Source organism: Colobus angolensis, unplaced genomic scaffold (assembly GCF_000951035.1).
Source record: "Colobus angolensis palliatus isolate OR3802 unplaced genomic scaffold, Cang.pa_1.0 Scaffold95, whole genome shotgun sequence".
In the NCBI taxonomy this organism is placed as follows: Eukaryota; Metazoa; Chordata; class Mammalia; order Primates; family Cercopithecidae; genus Colobus; species Colobus angolensis.
In genome coordinates this window covers 10,663,677-10,674,952 of record NW_012123487.1, presented here as the reverse complement: position 1 = coordinate 10,674,952, position 11,276 = coordinate 10,663,677, and the positions used below count along the sequence as shown (strand labels likewise).

At 37.2% G+C, this 11,276-nt stretch overlaps 1 protein-coding gene across 2 annotated transcripts in view; it reads right to left on the bottom strand.

The window, feature by feature from the left end:
• KANSL1L (KAT8 regulatory NSL complex subunit 1-like) overlaps window positions 1-9,464 on the bottom strand; it is a 154,289-nt gene extending 144,825 nt beyond the window's left edge. For both annotated transcript variants that reach the window (XM_011932339.1, XM_011932340.1), the window contains exon 1: window positions 9,269-9,464. The gene's annotated coding sequence lies outside the window, so the exon portion shown is untranslated. The remainder of the gene's footprint in view (window positions 1-9,268) is intronic.
• Window positions 9,465-11,276: the final 1,812 nt, after the last annotated feature.

The window sequence follows — 11,276 nt, the reverse complement described above, 5'->3', positions numbered from 1 at the left end:
GGATCGCGCCACTGCACTCCAGCCTGGGCGACAGAGCGAGACTCCGTCTCAAAAAAAATAAAAAATAAAATAATTTTTGTGGGTACAAAGAAGGTGTATATATTTATGGGGTAGACGATGGGTGTGCATGGTGGCTCACGCCTGTGATCCTAGTATGGTGGGAGGCCAAGACGGGGAGGATCACTTGAGCCCAGGAGTTTGAGACCAGCCTGTGCAATATGGTGAGACCCTGTCTCTATTTTTAAAAATATATATATACATATATTTTTATCCAAGACTAATTGTATATATCCAATAGATATGAAGAATTGGTGTTCATATCCAAGTGTATTCGTTATTTATTACTGTGTAATATATTACCCCCAAATTCAGTGGCTCAGGTATATATATTTATATATATATATAAATAAAAATTTAAAAATTAAATTCAAGACAGAGTCAACAACCTTTGACAAAGACTTAACAGGAATTAAGGGAAAGGAAGGAATCAAGGATGACTCCTAGGTTTTTGGCTTGAGCAACTGGGTGGTCAGGTCAGTGGTGCTATTTTCTGAAAGGGGGCGTACTCAGGGAGAAAGAGAGTTGAAGAAGAAAAACATAAAAATTTCTGTTTTGGATATGTTACTTTTTAAGTGTCTATTAAACATTCAAGTGGAAACAGCTATAAAAACAAGTCTGGAGTTCAAGCAAGAATTCAATAATTAGAGAGATTATTTTGCAGAGTCACTGGCATATAAATAGTATTTACCCTAGGGAGTGGGTATAAACAAAGAAGAGAAAGGAGCCCAGGACAAAACGTGGGGGTTTACTAACATTTACTTGAGCAAAGGAGGAGGAGCTATAAAAGAGGAAGAGCCCCAAAAGAAAACTGAAAAGATCATCAGTGAGATAGGAAGAAATCCAGAAGTGTATGAAATCAAGATACCAACGTGTTTTTATAAGTGTATAACGTGGTCGGTTCTGTCAAATGCTAAAGAGGTCAAGCAAGGTGAAGACAGCAAAGCCAATATTACTTTTTAAAGAATGTATTGAGAAGTCTTGCTTTTAAAAAGTTACATATTAACTAAATATCCAACTCCAGCAGCCTCTAGCCATTCTATCCTACCTAAGTGGAGGAAAAACTAAGAAGCACAAGTGAAGTTCACAGCCCAGGGAACAAACTCACTGAGAGAGAGACCTTACCATTGGCATACAGAACATCTTTTCTACCCTTACATCTTATTAAAAGCCTATTTACTAGAGTTCCTTTTACTCAGCACATCATGTTCAGCTTTCAAGAGAAAACTACAAGGCATACTAAAAGGCAAACAACATAGTTTGAAGAAACAGCAAGCATCAGAACCAGATTAAATATGGCAGGGATGTTGGAATTACCAGACCAAGAATTTAAGACAACTATGATTAATATGCTCAGGCCTCTAATGGAAAAAAAAGCCAATATGCAACAAATGACAGGTAATGTAAGAAGAGAGATAGAAATTCTAAAAAAGAATAAAAATGAAATGCTAGAAATCAAAAACACTGCAACAGAAATAACGCCTTTGATGGGCTTAGTAGTAGACTGAATGTGGTGGAAGAAAGTAGCACTAAGCTTGAAGAGATGAAACCTCCAAAACTAAAAAGGGAAGAGAACAAAGATGGCAGGGGGGTTGAGGAAGAAGAGAATATCCAACTAAGAACTGTGGGACAATTACAAATGGTGTAACATACGCATAATGGGAATACCAGAAGGAGAAGAGAAAAAGAAAAGAAAAAAATACTTGAAACAATAATGACTAAGAATTTCTCCAAATTAATGTCAGACACCAAACCACATATCCAGGAAGCTCAGAGAACACCAAACTATCACTTAATAAATGAAGCACTATATAAAATTATATTAGCTGAAATTTATATACAATAGTATTCTTACAACAAATAGTCCATTTAAAAATTTTTACTAGAAATTACTTCATCACATATTTTCCCCAAATAGATCAAAAGCTACATGAAGGCAGGTGTTATGTGTTCACTCATCATGGTATTCTAGAATAGTTTATGGCACACAGCAGGCTCATAATAAATATTTCTTGAATAAATACTACCCAAAATGGTAAAATTATTTTAAAGTTTCAAGGAAGAAGGTTCATGAGATATTTTATTGTGAAGGAGTCTCAAGGCAAAAAAATTAGGAAACAATTGTATAGAATGTAACTGTCCAATAGATATATGATGTGGCTACACATGTAATTTTAAACTTGCTACTACTAGACATATTTTTAAAAGAAACATGAAAAATTTAAATTTCATCCTATATATAAAATATCATATATCAACATGCAATCAATACATAAACATCTTGATATTTTCTATTCCTCTGTATTTGTGCCAGGTCTTGTAACCAGGGATCAATTATCGACTGTTATATTTCAGTCCCCCCAATTTTTTGGCCAAATATATTGCTTAATATTTTCAGGCACCTATAGTATTCTAGGCTATATGGAAAGTCTATGGAAAATAAATCCTCAAATAGCTTTCTAAAAAGTACCTTGATCTTCCTATAAATATTCAGTTTCTAATTATTTAGGTTTCCAATTACACACATAACTGGGCAGGAGTATTTGGATACTTGCTAAATCTAAGAAATGTCTTTATGACTACTAAAATACTTTATTATATTACTCTAGGCACCACCGTCATCTTTGATGATTATTTCTTTCATATACACACAAGATACTTAGGCACAATAGGTCCCTTTTCTAAAAGAATTTAGTCTAATGATGCAGAAGTTCAAAGAACCTAGAAGGAAGAAAACTGGAAAGAATTAAACTTTTTGTCAAAACACAGAGAAACTAAAATATCAAGTTTACGGAATTTAAGAAGCAAAACTTAAGTTATGAAAATATATCAGTACTCTTTCAAAGACAGCAACTAGATACATAATCTTGATTCTGTCAATAGGCAACAGTTCTAGATAATCCAAAAACCAATTATGTTTCTTGGATATAAATTTTATATTTATTTATTTATTTATTTATTTATTTGAGACGGAGTCTCGCCACCTAGGCTGGAGTGCAATGGCACAATCTCAGCTCACTGCAACCTCCGCCTCCTGGGTTCAAGTGATTCTCCTGCCCAAGTGCCAAGTAGCTGCGATTACAGATGCGTGCCACCATGCCCAGCTAACTTTTTGTATCTTTAGTAGAGACGGAGTTTCACCATGTTGGCCAGGCTGGTCTCGAACTCCTGACCTCGTGATCCACCCGCCTTGGCTTCCCAAAGTGCTGGGATACTTTTACGTTTTTACAACAGAATTTTCAACTTATATTCCAATTTTACTTAAAAAAAAAAAAAAGAAAACTTCCTTAGCACATCAGCAGCCCAGAAATGCTATGGATGGCAAAACAAAACAAATAAACAAAAACCAGTCTGTTATAAAACTATTACAGAGAGTCTATCAAGTAAATAATCCTCCAGTAAGCAATTCCAATCTCAGTGTATCTGTTTTTTTTTTTTTTGTATCTTATTAAAAAACACCAGAGAGAATTTCAGTAAGACAAGACAAAGCTTATGTCTTTAAATAATAAATATTTTTAAAAACTAGGAAGAATCAATTCTTTTGGTTTTTGGTTAAATTTGTTATAAATAAAATCAATCTGATAAAAAACAAGGGGGCATTGTAAAGTTAAATCTATACCATAAATTAAAATTTTTAGACTACAATTTAATCAAAAGAACAATCACTGTTAATTAAGGCATTAGTTGCTATTGGTTGCTCTGAAATTATTATAAATAAAATTAATCTGATAAAAACAATGGGTAGACTATAAATTTAAATCTATACCGAAAATTCTAATTTTGCGTCTACAATTTAATCCAAAAACGTTCATTGTGAATTAAGGAAAGCATGAGTTACTATTAATTGTTCTGAAATTGTATTACAGTAGTCTCCCCTCATCAGCAGTTTCACTTCCATGGCTCCAGTAACCTGTGGTCAACTGCAATCCCAAAACAGGTGAATACAGTACAGTAAGATATTTTGAGAGTGAGCAAGAAGAACACATTCACACAACTTTTATGTATAGTTACAATTGTTCTACTACTGTTGTTGCTAATCTTTTACTATGCCTAATTTATAAATTAAACTGGATCATATGTATGTATGGTTACAAAAAAAATATATACAGGGTTAAGTACTATCTGAGATTTCAGGTACCACTGGGGATCTGGAAACATATACCCCAAAAATAAAGATGGACTACTGTACTACAAATAAAAGGTCTTGCCCTGTTGTCTCCAGACTTTCCATTAGGTGCTTAATCTATATTTTTAAAGATTTACAAACCATACCTATTTATAAATTTTGCATTAATTAAATGCAATCGGATCCCTTGGACATCATGAAATACAGTAAAAGCCATCATCCTCAAAAGGTGCATGTGCACAGTGAGATAATTACCAAGCCAATAGTTACTGAGTTGGTGTAGACGGTTTATAATCAGAGCTTTACAAATTAATACATAGGTCACATATTTCAAATACTTTTTGACAAACTTCCTAAAAAAAAATAAAAAATTTGTTAATCTAATCTCAACGCTCAGAGTTGAAACTGATAATCTATATAAGAACCACTCTTCCCCCTGAGAATGTACATTAAAGATTAAAGGCCAAATCTGAATTCCTATCTCCTAAAATATTGCTCCAGATTCTGATTTATATTCTAGAATGCATACATATATTCCATATATGCCATGGAAAATACACTATCCAAATCTGCCCCAAACATTAAATTTATTCTTTTAACTAGAATCTGGATAATCCCAGCTCTCCTAAATGCGGAGCAAAGAAACAAACTAGGAAAAAAATATCAGAAAGACAGCAGATTTATACTTAACACTACAATAAAGTGAAAAGCCTACCAACAGTATTTTGAGAGGGGGGAGAACCCTGAAGCAGGGTCAAATAATAAATTATTTCCACACTTGTAACCTAAATGTTTCATATAGCTAACCTAGGCTAACCACAGAAAGAGCAGAAAAAAGACAAATTCTTTTAGCAAAATATGAGAAGTTTTTAAACATTATCACTACACTGTAAGGGGACGAGAGGAGTGCAGTCGTGTCACTGCATTCCAGCCTGGGTGACAGAGAGACACTGTCTCTACAAAAATTTAAAAATAAATAAATAAAAAATACATGAGGATTCACTTTCTGAATTGTAGCAGGGAAAAGTCCAATTAGTAAACAAACAAAAAAAGAATGACCTCACACTGGTACAGTTTCATTCCTCAAAAATACAGGAATTAATGGAAGGTAGGAATACAAAATACAGTGTTGTTTTCAAGATGTCTTCATGCCACTTTATAAGAATTCTCAATTTACTGCAGAAAACATTGCAGTAATTGGCATGACTAGGATTCAGTCAGCTTAATACTTTATATTCAATGATGTTTTATAAGCAAGAACTTCTTCCACTTTGAAAACTATGCCTAAAAAGGAATTCTCTTTGAAGACTAAAGGAATTTAATTAAAGATAAAGCCACTTGGGTGGCTACATAACACATCAAACAGATCATACTTCAAGCAGAATTATTACTTTTCACTTGTAAGTGCATGACTCATAGGAATATAAATGAAGTCATTTTTTTCTGTGTGTATCAATTTGGATCCAAAAATCTACATGTAGAAGTACCCTATCACATTTACTCGGTCTATATACTTTGGCTTCAATTTAACTTCACATGAATAAACACTGATTAATGATCTACTGCCGATTAAAGAATTGTTTAAATAAAAATAACACAGTTGATAATTGTCTTGGACTGGAAACAAAGCCTCAATATTATATAAACAAAAAGTTCATAAATATTTTAAAAATATTAACAAAGTCTCAATATTATTGAATTTTCATGTCCATATAGAAATGTTTCTAGGAACCTAAAAATAACATTAAGTATTTAAAATTTCCATTATGAATAGTCTTTGGATTTTTATTATAGACTATCTACTGGCAAGTTTAATAGTACCATTTTTATTAACATTTGCTGGGTGTTTATTTATCCCACGATTAGGGAATAAGGAGTACAATTCAGTGAAAAGTCCCTATAAAACAACATTTAAAAGAAAAAGAAAGGTAGAAATCTCCTGGAAATTATGTATCTTCCTTGCCTTTCTAAATGGAACATACTAAAAGTAATGTAAGATTGTATTTATGATTCAGGGTCATCATGATGTAAACTATTCCATTAAAGTACTATAATGCAATATCAGCTTTAAGGATAGAGATACAAGAGATATGCTTTAAAATTAGTAAATTAGTTGCTAATTGCTCAATAACTGTCACTCCTGTTGCAAGCAGCCCCAATCTTTTGTTTGTATCTTGATGAACCCAATCAGTAAACAACCCTAAGCACAATTCTATACCTGAAGAAAGCAGCTCTCTGCCTCCTCCAACTACCATCTAATACTACATAGACAAAATAAGGGTATGGAGAGATTACCCGAATACATGAAAAACATCATGAAAACAAGGATTACATAGTATTTATAAGATTTATGTGGTAGATTAAAGGGCATAACGGATGCTATCGGCAATAATAGGTGAGATACCAAGAACAATCTCAATAATAAAGGAACTTTAGACAGTAGGCATCGTTTTTTGCCAAACACAGTAAAAGCTACAAGAGAAACTACATTGATCAGCGAAACTTTATGTTCATTCCATAGAAGACAGATGAATGAGTAAAGGAAATGAAATAATCTAAGGTATCATGATAAATGGCATCAAAACTGGATGAAGCTCTAGGATAATGCAGCAGCTGGGCTATGACCTTTTAGTAGACAACTGTGATCAGATCACTGAGGCCACACCTGAATGAAAAAGTAGTAAAAGTTATGAATCCAACAATAATAGTATACTACTAACAATGTACTAGTAAACTGAGTAAAACAAAAAGCAAAAGACAATTTCCTGATCTTCCACAGACAAAAAAGATAAATATTAACCAACTGGCAAGTATTTATTGAGCACCCACTAAGTGATCTGCAGCATGTCAAACATGAAATACATTTTCTCTCAAGCACTTTACAATAAGTTAAAAAATAAAATAGATGCATCACAGATTAGAGTGAAAAATTTTAAATGCAAATTAAAGCAAGGTTTTTAGTTTTAAAGCCTAATACTAGGTGATAAACAAAGACATAATGGGAGGCACACACAAACCACTAGATCAGTGTAAATCAATACAACATTCTATAAAGTAATTTGGAGATGACACAAGGGCCTTAAAAAACACACATACAAACAAACAACAAAAACAGACTCTTAGGCCCAGTAATTTCTCTTCTACAAATCTAAGGGGGGGGGGAATCTCAAAGATTTATGTAAAAGGATATTGTCTGTAGTGAAATATACACTAGCAAAACCTGAAACACCTCACACATGTGCCAATAGAAAAAATTTAAAATACGATAGTTACATGGTGAAATGTTAGGCAGCTATTAAAAATATTTTTTCAAAGAATATTTAATGATATGGGAATGTCTGAGTTAAATGCAAATACCATATGATCTCAGTTTTAGGAAAAATACACATATATGCATACAGATACACTTAAAGTACAAAATATTTTTATTTTTCTTATTTGCACTCATCTATTTTCCAAGTTACTTTATAATAAATAATATTTAACAAAATAATCAATTGCTATTTGTAAATGCACATCATGAAACGAAATTAAAATGTAAATGTTAAAAGTCAATGTGAGAGAATTGGCCTGGATTAAGAAGTTTCACATAAAAAATTACTCCAGTTTGCGGGAGAGAATAATCTATGTAGATTAAAACAATGAGGAAATGGTTGCAGAGGCTGACACTGATCTGAGTAAGTAGGTGGAAACTGAGGGAGAACCAAAGATAATAGTTACAACAGATTTTAAAGATGATCAAATATATTCTATTTCATGACTAATTCATTGTTTAATTTCCCCAACATGCGGGCTTTTAAAAATTTGGAGTTCTGTTATAAAAATAACACTACTTTCAATTGGTAGAGATTAGGAATCACTTTTCCTAACCCAAGGGATTTCTTCTTTCTTACAATCTCTTAAAACAGAAACCGTATCATGAAACTTTACAAAAAGGAAACAAATTTGACATCAGAGAGGTGACTAACCCAAAGAAATGGCCAGTTATTAAGAACGGGAAAGGCAGAGACCACTCACTGCTAAGCTTCTTTCTCAATATTGAATTATTTTTAGAGCCACTTTTTCCTAGTCAGAAATTGGCAGTTTTGTCTGCAAGTGCTCACAAACATTTCACTTGGGTTTTGTGGCTAACAAACCTGCCCCATCCAGCAATATTTAAAAATATTACTGACCCAAACTCAGATGAAGTTAAGCAAACTGGCTAGGAAGTTTGTCTCTTAAACGTCGCCAGAACGTGACTGTCCTGAAGTTTGGGGAATCAAAAACGCAACGTGCTTACCACAGTTCAAACAAACAAACAAAAACGGACTCTCCCAGAGTAAGAAAACATTACAAGAACGTCCATCCAGTGCCTGCCCTCCCGGCTGCAAAGCCAGGCTCGCTCTTTCCCTGCGGTTTCTGAAACGGCCAGGATATCGCCTGGTATTTCTTGCTACCAAACACCACGCAGTCTCACTTTTTCCAGCAAGACCGGTCCCTTCCTCAGCACACGGAAGTGACACAAACTTGGAAGCACCATCCCTCAATAATGCCCTAGATTCTGCTCTATCCCATCTAACTCTAAAGCCCAAATCTACGTTTTCCTGAAAGTGTGAAATAAATAAAACAGGGGTCTCATGAAATCCAGTCTGCTCCGCCTCACAGCTGCCTCAATAAACCGTCGCCACACCCGCAATGGGTGAGGCTCAGCCGAAGAGGCAAGGGGCGGGTCCAGGAAACCACGTGTTCTGCCTTCTGCGCACGCGCCAGCCAAAACAAAAGGGAGTTCTGCCAAGCCCCGCCCCCCACGTGACCGCCGTCTAGGACCGCCCCCCACCCCTCCCTAGACCCCTTCCCTCCCTAGCTGCCAAGGCTGTTAGGTTTAGCCGTTTAAATTTGGCTGCGGTCGGACCCCTGCCCTAGAGCGCGATCCCGTGCCGAGACCAGAGTCCAGCAGCCCAGAGGATTCGGGGGGCGAAGGGGCTGCCGGTCGGTCGCCTGACCCGCAAGTCCACCCGGCAGTCTTCTCCCCTCCCCGCGCTGCCGCCTTCCCCAAGAGGGGAGACCCACCCCCGTCATCCCGCCGCTGAGACGCCGGCCACTCGCCTGCTGGGGCGCCCTGGCTCCCCTCCGCCGCCGCACCTTCGGTCCGGCCGTGGTGGGGGCTGCTGAGGTGATCTCTAGCTGCCCGCCCGCCTCCCCCACCCGGGGCGCCGCTGTCTCGTCTCCAGAGCGCGCCCCGCTCCCGCCCCGGCCGCCGCCGCCGCGGTTTAACAGTCCGTCCGCTGCCCGCAGCTCCGTGCGGCTCGGGGGGACGGAACCCTGCCGCGGTCTGGGAGCAGTGGGCGGGGCCCGGCGCCGGCCAATGGCAACGGGGGAGGGGCAGCGCCATGCAAATGAAGCGGGTGACGGGGAAACCCCGGCAGGGGGTGGGGCCTGCGGAAGCGGCTCGGAGTGTTCTGGAAGTGGCAGGACCACAATGCCCTTAACTCTGGTGCAGGGCTTACCTCGGCTCCCTGGGGGCGGGTTCCACGCAGCTCCCGCTTCCTCCTTTCTCTTTCCCATTGCCAGCCCCGGGGAAAGGAAAAAAAAAAAAACACGGCCGGCAGACTTGCCATCCCTGCTTTGCTATTTTTGTACCTCCGTGACAGGAAAACAAAATGCTGAGGAAAAATCAGTCGACTTCATTCCCTGCCGCCCGCGCCGGGGCCTCGACTACTCTTGGCGTCCGCGGCTTTGGCCCGCCGCTCCAAGGACGAGTTTTAAGAGATTTCTCACAATTGTCAAGTCCGCAAGTCTCCGTGCGTTTGCTTTTATTTGGGCCGTGCGCTCAAATCCACTCATAATTCTTTCTGACCTCACCTGAAGTAGGTGACAAATTTGCCTTGGATCCAATAGGGTGGTTTTATGATTTAAAAAAACACCAGAGAAAGCATTTTTAAGTCTCTACAAATCTGGTTTGAATGGCGCTGGACCTCCCTCTGTAGTAACACTGTCAAATAAATAAACGGAGTTTATGTGGAGATAGTTGGCCAGCGACACCCAAAAACACTTCTGAGCGTCTTGCACCTGGCCCCGGGCTCCACTCACCACAAAACAAACCTGCACCCGGGCACTTCCCCAGCCACGAACTAGATTTTTTTTTAAACTGAACTCTAAATGTAGCTTCTTGGATGTTGTATCACAGCCTTTCCTAAGCACCTAATTTACAGATGAAATGATTTAAGGAACGAAGAGCAATAGGCTTTTTAAGCCAGAAAGATGATCGCCATTATTTTAACCTTATCAATTGGATAAGATCCCTGGGGCGGGAGAGGGGAGAAATCCAAGGAACTGCAGTCATAACAAAGCGTAATCCGTAACATAGATAACTGGAATTGCAAAATTAGCTACTTGTTCCTGGTTCTTCTAATAGATTGTGATATTACTGAAATAATTTTTATGACCAGCTGCATTTATTGGAGATAATTTTTTAAAAAATTACTGAATAATTGCACCTCAATATGGGGCAAGGGAAGAATTTTAGGAAATTGATTTACTTTCATTGTAATAAAAATTGTAAGCTAATGATGTGTTGTGAAAAATAATTAAATCAGCAAGTATTTATTGGATATTTACCATATTCAAAGGACTATCCTAGTCCCTGGGGACAGAAATGCAAAAACAAATAAAGAATTTTTTAAAGTTTTGTTTTTTTAATTAACAGTTCGAGACGTCTAATAAGCATGTGTTAAGATAGATCAAAGGAAGATTCTGGATTTGAGTTGGATGTTTAAAATAGGGGAGGAAGGCATCAATAGTTCAGGAGATAGTGTCCTTGGGTGATTTGAGGAGATACTGTGTGAATATTTGGGGGGTAGAAAAGTATATTGTCAACTAGATTGAGTAAATCTTGAATGACAGGAATTCAGATTTTAACCTGAGGGAACTGTAGAGACATCAAATCATTTGATGGTACAGTTTTCTGCTGTGAAATAATTTTTTGTTACCAAACAAAATATTTATGTATTTGTCAAATGTTTATTGAACACATGTTTTGTGATGGCTAATAAAGATATATTAGTAAACAAATTCCCTGTCCTCATGGAGTTTATAGGGTATGACAAAGGTATTA